The sequence below is a fragment of the Geospiza fortis genome, unplaced genomic scaffold, assembly GCF_000277835.1.
Source record: "Geospiza fortis unplaced genomic scaffold, GeoFor_1.0 scaffold98, whole genome shotgun sequence".
Classification (NCBI taxonomy): Eukaryota; Metazoa; Chordata; class Aves; order Passeriformes; family Thraupidae; genus Geospiza; species Geospiza fortis.
This window is the reverse complement of record NW_005054306.1, coordinates 7,857,600-7,866,396: the sequence shown is the minus strand read 5'-3', so window position 1 is coordinate 7,866,396 and position 8,797 is coordinate 7,857,600.

The window sequence follows — 8,797 nt, the reverse complement described above, 5'->3', positions numbered from 1 at the left end:
ATACTAATGCAGCTGTGCTATTCTTGTACAAGGTAACTAGCTTGGAAACTGTTCACGTTATTGATCAGAGCTGTTTGGACATGTTTTCAGGATAAAAGCCTCCCTGGTAAACTGGAATCAATGTCTAAAGAGTATGGTCATGCAGTGCTCCAAGTACTTGCACAGCTCTCAGCTGTTGCAGTCATGTAGTACAAGTCCTGCAGAGAGGAATTTCAGCACCAGTCCTTTGAGCTCAACAGGGCAGTGGCTGCAAGTCAGCAAAACAGACTCTGCAGCTTTCCTCCCTGTCCTTCTATTAAGAAATGGATTGAGGTGGCATTGGCAGTGTGAATTCTGAAGCTTTTTAAGTCCTGTGGTGGCTTTTATGCAATTTAGATGGAAGTCTCAGTAATGTTACAGGGATGTTCAGCAATATCTTGAGAAAAGAAAGCTTGTGAGCATGGAAATAAAGCACTAATCAGAGATCTAATATGTGCTTGACATGAAATACTTGGGCATAATCAGACCTCTGCATTAACAAGGAGTGATGGCTAAATTATGGATGGTCACTTGTGTCTTCCTGCATGCTTCCACCAGCTGCTTTCCTACTGCCTGCCTGGTATCCTGGTGCTGCTGCTCAGGAAGGTCCAGTGCCAGCTGGATGGAGTTTTATTTCCTTATGAGGGTGTTTACATGACAAGGTGAGCTCACTAATACTTCTTGCTATTGGAAGAGGAGGACAAGTCTCTTCATCCCACTTTTGATTGCCTTCTCCCACTATCTACTTTCTGTGATTTTCACTGCATCCCTCCATAAGCTGCTTCAGCTCAGTAAGTCAGCTAAAAACTGTCAGAGGAAAAAAAAAGAAATTGGATGGATTTCTGCTAAACTTTGTCAGGTTGGTGAGCCAAAGGTGTTAATGAAAGGTTTGACTTGGTGCTGGCTTTGGCTGTGGTGAGGGAACAGGTGGATGAAAGGTATGAAATCTCTTTGAGTAGCTGTGTCTTAGCACCTGGTATCTGTTCTTCTTGCCTAAGTTCTCCTTTAAAACTGAATCTCTGCAATAAGACTTCTGCAGAGCAAAGGTTCTATCTGCTGTAATCATCTTTAGCAGAATGAAGCATTTCCCTTCAGAAGGTTTACCTCCCAACCCCTCTTCTCATAACAGAAAAAGATACAGGAAGTACAGAAACAAGAATTACTGAAGCCCCAGCTACTGTAGACCAAAATTCAGAGTGCTTTTACTTGTGAGGACCTTTATAGGAAAGGAAACAGTTAAAATGCAGGAGTTTAAGTACTGGGTGGTTTGAGTTTCAAGTAGAAAAAGCCACATTCCCTGATGGTACATTTCTTTAAGAACATGATTCAGTGAAAGGAAAAGAGTTGACGAGTAATGAGTAAGCAGTGTGGTGACTCCTGCCAACATGCTGATGATGCAATCAATGCATTTCAAAAGTTTCCCTGAAATATCTTGTGACCTTAATGCTGACATGTTATAGTTGTCATTAAATTTGTTGAAGTTTAAAATGAATCTTGTTTTTTTTTCTCACCCAAAGAGTTTGTTTATTTACTTGTAATCTTCAGTATTTTTGTATTTGCTATTTCTTTTTGAGTTTTTGATAGTGCTTTCCTTCCTGATAAATACTGTTTGTGGTTTGTTTTTTTTTTTTATGGTTTTATAAAAGTCACTGAGAAGGTGAATAAAGTGCCTAAAGATGGGAATCACATATGATAATGGTAAGCTGGAGGTGGCCAGAGTTGCCTTATGATATCCAAAATGTCACAAACCACTAAGTTAAAGTGCTTGCTTAGGGTTAATGGCACTGCAGGATGCAGAGAAGCTTCAGCTGTGTTACTGAGTATGATTCAGTGACTCACTTGGCAGAACCCATAGAGAGCCAGCTCAACTTGCCAACCAGATGTGAAGCTACTCTTGCTTCAGTTGGGTTTGTGGCCTGGGGGGTAGGGAGCTGAAAGGGTTTAGTGGAGGTCTGAGCACAGTGGATGCAGTGGACCCCCGCTAAGCCACTGCATCTGAAAGGAGAGGAAAGTGGAGGAGAATCTTCTGAGGTATCTTTATGTCTCCAAAATAGGAAATAAAGTATCTATTTGCCAAATTAATGTTCTTCCTGATAAGACACCTTAGGGTCTTTTTAGAGAAGGACATTGTTTCAGGTACTGCCTTGTTTGGGTTTGTTTTGTTTTGTTTGTTTGGGGATTTTTAGTGAGAACCTCATAGCCTCCCTTCAGTCAAATGATCTTAGATTTGAACTGTGATCCTGAGTTGGAGGGGTGTTTCACTGTAGGACTGTGTGCATATCTGTGTGCACCTGGGAATAGGGTGTGTTCTCAATTGCTAGTTCATGTTTTTACAGCCTTGCACCTGTTTTCTGTGTGCTAAGAATAATATTTAATTTTCCTATCTTCAGACTTGGTCTGTATTCTCAACAGGTAAATTTATCAAAAGTAACTGAATGTCCTTTATAACCAGATCCTCAGAATTTTGGGTAAAATGAAAAGGCTTTAAATGCTGGGTGGAAAACAGCTGGTTTTCACAAAAAAGACCCCAACAAACAAAAAACCAAGCACATGATTAATTCTTTATCTTTCTGTAGAGGCAAAATGTAAATTCCAAAATTCCAGACACATGGGACTCTTCATGAGAACTAAATCAGGTGATGTAGACATGTGAGATAAAGCTTAAAATGGAATATCTCCTGTACTTCAACAGAAGTTACATTCTCATAGTGATGATTTTGTACTTGATGCTAGTGTAGTAGCCTATGGCAGCCAATTAATATAAAGAAATAGACTAAATCATAATGTTAGTGAGTACGGTTGCCTAAGGCTGTAGTTCTATGCTGCAGACAAACTGAAGCAGAAAAAATTCCACCTGTTTATTAAAATCTACTGTTAAGACCAAAAAAAGGTCTTATCTCATTCAGGGAGCAAATAAGAGTGGTAGACAGCTAGGCTTTGATACCTTCTTTGAATGTTAATGAAAGCACAGGGTTTATGAAAAGGAAGTCACGGAGGCAGAAGACAGCTCTTCTTGTGGAAAATAACTAATGTCCTTGCAGAAGGACCTGTGTGACTGTTGGATGGACAGGCCTTTTCTTAAAGTTGTCTGAAACACACTGCTCTAAGGTTTGCTGTGTGTTAACTTCCTCTTTGGTTAGGTAGGGGTGCTTTCTAGCTCAGGGAGCCAGCATAAGAGGAAATTTCTGTGATTTTCATCTTAAAGATACTATCTTGATAAGTGTTTCCTTTATTTACAAATAACAAATTTGTCTTCCCAACTTATTTGGCACAGTAAGAGTAATGTTTCAGGAAAGCGGCTTTGATTTAGTGTTCGCTCTGTTTTAACACTGCAGCACTTACTCTGACAATAAATTGCCACCTGAGGTGATACAGAGATGATGAGACACACTGGTTGTGTGTCTTTTTGGTAACAAACTCAAGTATTCAGATGTGTCTCTGTGTAAAGCAGGTTTTAGACACTCAGTTTTGAAAGATTTTTTGGTCTCTTCCTAAGTCATTTATAGAAGAGCTGTGATTTTACAAGTGAGGGAAATAACTGGGGGGGATGAGGGACTGTGAATTAAGCAATATGGGCAATGTACCAGATGCTCAATATGCTGATTCCTTTTGTGTGAAAATCTTCTTTATCCACAACATTATTCAGTTGTTTGTTTTTTGTTTTTCTTTTTTCACTGAGTTGTTTGGGCTTTTTAAAGCATGTGACACAAAGATACTGTGCACACTTCTGAGAGGCATCTTCTGTTTTGCTGTTTTCCATGACTCTTTTTAATCGTGTCTGCAAGTCTGTCATGAAAACATAATTGGTGAGTAATGAAGCTCATGCTTCCCCGAACCAGATGGAATGAAACTTTTTACAGACTTGTGGTTGAGCCGCAGTTCTATTGCTTGGCAGCCCTGCCTACAGAGTCCAGAAGGCTTTGCTGTTGAGGGGAAGCATTTGGGTGCTTTTCTAGGGCTGAGAGCAGTCCATTGATTCACCCAGGGTTGCACAGTGGGCCAGGTTTCAGAGCAGAACGTTGGTTCCTGTTTGGTCATTCCCCACTAAACCGGGGGCTGTTGCTCTCTGCTGGGTGAAGGCTGTCTTGGCTCCCACCTGTGCTGCAGGTGTCCAGCACGGATATATCACTTCATTAGGGTCAGTTTAAACCTGAGCTTTGAGTGTGATTCATGATTGCACATGAGCAGCTTTGCTTTACCACTAAACTGCTGCTAAATGCATTTTTTTATTGCAGGGACAGGTTAAGCCTGAGACTCCCTGGTTCTGTGTTTAGGTCATTAGCTTTGGAAGCTTTTGAAGCAACACTTGAGTGCTGTACACCAGTGCTGTTATGAAGGAAGGCATGTAGAGTAGTAAAACTCCTAGTTTGCCTTTCTTGCATCTTGAAATCTTCAGTTTGAACTCTGTTGTAACCAAGAAAGGCTTGCATGAAATAATATGACAACTTGCTATAACTCTGCACGGTAAACTGGTTGGATTTTATAGCTGGTATTTATGAAGATACAGGTATTGCTCATTTTGATGCCTCTGATTTTAAAAGCTTTTCAAACAGATTGGATGAGCACATAACCTGCTGTTACATTCTTATAACTGTTAAAATTAAACATTCACAGTCCTTGTGGGAACACTGAGATATGCGGTCTCTTAGGCAAGGGTAACTACAAGTGTAAAATCTATTTTCATTTGTCTTCCTACTCCTTCTTGGAAGCTGCATGTACCTTGGTTTTAAACTTGTTTTAAGAATAGAGTAAGTGAGTGGACTCTGACTTATTTGAAACTTGGGCCCTTTCTTTTAAGGGCAAATCTCTAATCAGGTAAGAAAATTGGTGAAAATCAGAAGAGATGGCAGGCAATACTGTGCAAAGGACTGAAAAAATTCTGTGCAGTGAATGAGCTGATGACTGTGGAACATCTGGCTGTTATAAGACTTTGTGTGCATCTCAAAAATACTTGTAGAAGAATCAGCTTCTTTCTCTGATACTGTGTAGAAACAGAAGTTGCAGTTTTAATGGAAAAGTATGCAGCTTTGCACTTCCCATATGAAGATATATAATGCTGGCAATTTAGGGTAGAGGCAGTACTATGTGTTTTTCATATGAATAAAGTAGAAAGAAAGAATGTCTGATACTTCCCAGAATTTTACATCATCTCACTTGTGTAGGGGTGATCATATTGCTTGGCAACATAAACCCTCTTTTTGAATTATTTATTAAAAGTCAGTGTCTGCTTTTAAAACATTGCAGTAAAATGACATTAGATTAGTGTGGCTTGCTTCTTTAATTAGCGTTCAGACCACTGTGAAACTATTTTTTAAAAGTATCTGCATACTTTTCTTTCACTTAGTTCCCTGCTTAATATGAATCATTGCCTTTTGAAATTCCTTTTGTTCGGGGACTGCTTTCTTCCAAGGAAATAGGAAGTAGCTAGTGTAAAAGAATATCAAGCTAAAAAAAGCCATTTTGCTTTCAAAGTGTAGTGCTTTGGAGATAGTAATTTTACTATTCAGTGACAGACACATGCAGATGCAGACCCAGTCTTTAACTCTGCTCACACTTTTCTCGCTGCCTTTGAGCACTGACATCTGTTGGTGCAGTGAATGGTGCTACTGCTGATAAAGCTTTGCCCATACTGCTGTCTGTGGGGAAATCTGTTGCTCGCTACTGTGGTTGTAGTTCTCCACCCATCTGTGATTTTAAGAATTGCACTTGAAATTCTAAGTTGGACCTAGGTAGTAATACTAAATTCTTTAAAGCCTAAAGAAGAGAAATAGATGTTAAACATTTGCAGTGATGTATTTCTGTCCCTCACTCCCATCAAGCAACAGAAAAGCTAATAACCATTTAGAGAGTAGAAGAGTTAGAAATGTTACTGATTTTAAAAGTTATACCACTTCAAAACTGCATACTTCTTTCTCTGTTCTGGCGAGATCATCTGAAGAATCACCTTGGGAGAAACTATGCCATGTAAAGACCAACTGCAAAATGACTGATATTTTTATGTCTTATTCTGTAAATCTCTAGGGTAAGTGTGGCACTGAACTTGAACTGACTGAAATAGAAAGGTGTGTGATCTTGTCAAGGGCTGAAGTGACATCACAGATCAAGAAGGGCACTTCAAAGAAATGATCTTTCTGAAGAAAAGTCCATACGTCTCTTCATGCAGTTTCTTTTAAAAAATAAATATATTCATGTGTTGATAGAGATATATTCATATCTTCCTCCACATGTGTGTTTTACATAAGAGTGAAATATGTTGTGCAATTGGTCTGTTGTCTGTAGCTGAGAATGCAGTTTGCTGGGGACAAGCTCTGTGTGGTCTGAAAAAACACCTTGAAAAAAGTTAAAGGCATAGGATTTGTTTTGTTTTACAAATTGTCATATTGAAATAATTCAAATTGAAAATATAATTGTACATATGCTACAATCAAAATCCAGAACATTAGGATGAAGCAAAGAAATCCTTATGTTTCAATAATCAGCTTTACTCAAGTTATTTTTTATTTTATAAATCTAAATATTGCAGAAAGTAGATGTCCTCTAAGAAAGTTTTCAGACTTCATGGAAACAGTTTTCATATGCAGCCTTATCATCTGTAGGCATTATGAAGACTCAGTTGGTCTGTGTTTATGCACACTGTAGTCCTATTTGTTCTTTTTCCCAGCCTTCTGCTTACCATAGAATTTTATTATTGAGAAGGAGAGAAATTCAGGCTTGCCACTGGACCTCTGGAGGCCTGATCTCTTGCACAGAGCAGAGCTGACTTCAAAATAAAATTGAGTTGCTCAGTCTTGTGCACTCAAGCGTGGAAGACCTCTGCAGGGGGACATTCTGCGGCCCCTCTGGACAAACCTATTCCAGTGTCTGAAGACCCTTATTGTAGGATTTTTTAATTGTTATTGTGTCTAGATACAATTTCTCTTTTTGCAACTGATGACACTGCCTTTACTCCTTTCATTGCGCAACACTGAGATGATCTGGGCTACCTTTTCTCCATGGGTATCTCCTAAGTCATTAAGAAGCCTCTCTTTTCTAGTCCAAACATACCCAGCTTCATCTACCTCTTTTCATAGGTCATTGTATTATCTATAATTTTAAAAAAACCCTCTAATTTTCAGCAGGGGAGCTGAAAACCAGGAACAGGGCTTCCATTTGAGGCATCAGGAACGTCACATGGGAAGTGTTGGTTGCTTCCCATCACTAGCATGCACTCCTGCTAACACAGCCTGCTATACAGTTCACCTTCATCATTGCAAGGATGCCTTGCTTATTTGTGCTTAACCAGTGTTCACCAGGACCCCCGGGACATCTGTCCCAAAGCTGGTTTTTAGCCTCTAAATTCCTGTTGTATTCTTAGGCATAAGATTTTTGCATTTGGCTTTATTTGGTTTCAAGAGTTGGTCATCAGCTCCTGGGATCATTCAGGTGAGACCCCTCTTGTCCACATTGTTGATTGCTGGAGTTTGGGTTACACGTGGAGTTGGTGACTGTGCATGTTTGCTCTTTGGATCAGTTGAACCCCAGGGACACGTCACTCCTAGCTAGCTGCTAGTTAGACTTTGACCTGTTTACAGCTGTCTTCAGAGTGTCAAACCAGCCACTTTTTTATGAGTCTAGTCCATTCCTTTTTCACTGCTTAGTGCTCAGGCAGGACTGTGTCAAAAAGCCTGTCAGGGAAATTGTGTCTGCTGTGCTGCCCTCATCCACAGAGCCAGTGGCTTCATCATAAGTAACTGGGTCGATTTGATACATTTTGCCTTTGGGAAATTTTCATTGCCATGTGCAAAGGTGTTTTGTCCTTCATATTCCTGGAAATAGAGTGAAGGAGGTTCTTCTCCATTTTCTTCCAAAGGTTTGGAATAAAGCTGTCTTGTAATTCCCCAGAATTTCCTTGTTGTTTTTTTCCTCAGTTACCAGTGCCTGTTTGGTTTGGTCCTTCATTTGTTGTTGATATAAAGGTACCTCCTGTCCTCTGGCAGCTTCCAGATGAGTTTTGGCTTCCTCTTCCCTGGTGCCCAGCCAGTGCTTCTGAGCTGCTGTTGGACATCTCCTCCCCTGTTCCCTGGGGGTTTGTCCTCCACCTGAGCTCCTTATGCAGCCACCCTACCCTCCTGAGTGGCACATTGAAGGTCAATGAGATCTTCTGGGCGCCTTAGCCCTTACAGGGGATTCTCCCATGGGATCCTGCAGATCAGGTCCCTGAAGAAATTGAGCTCATTCCCCTGAAGTTCAGGGTCTTATATTGCCTTCTGCAGTTCTTTCAGGATCATAATCTCTGCTGTCTAGCATTTAATTTAGATAGACTTGGGGTTCAGACATTTCTCATTCATGCATCAGTTGCTTTGAAGCAAGCTTTTATCCTGGGAGTTGGAGTGGTGGAGGAAAATGCCAATGCAGCCTTTCCTGGCTATTTTGCTGCCTCTCTGTTTCTCTGGGGAAGCCCAGCAGGCAACTGTATATTAGCTCAGCAGATATTTTTTTATTTAAAAATATGAGGGAATGTTTACTGGGCAAAGAGATTTGGTTAATACAGGGACTTGCCATTGGAATTTTTGAAAGACTAGCTATTGATGGAAAACAAAGCTCTTAGTTGCAGCTTTTGCTACTTTTGTGGCTGTAGATGGGTGGCAAGCACACTGACATGGTCTGTGTGCTGTTTTGAAGTATCTTTCCTCTGCATTCCTCTGATCAAAATATCAGTCACCTGATGTTTATACAATGCAAATATGAAACTAAGGACATGAAAGCTAACATAGAGTCATTTCAAAGTTGTTAGGTTTGG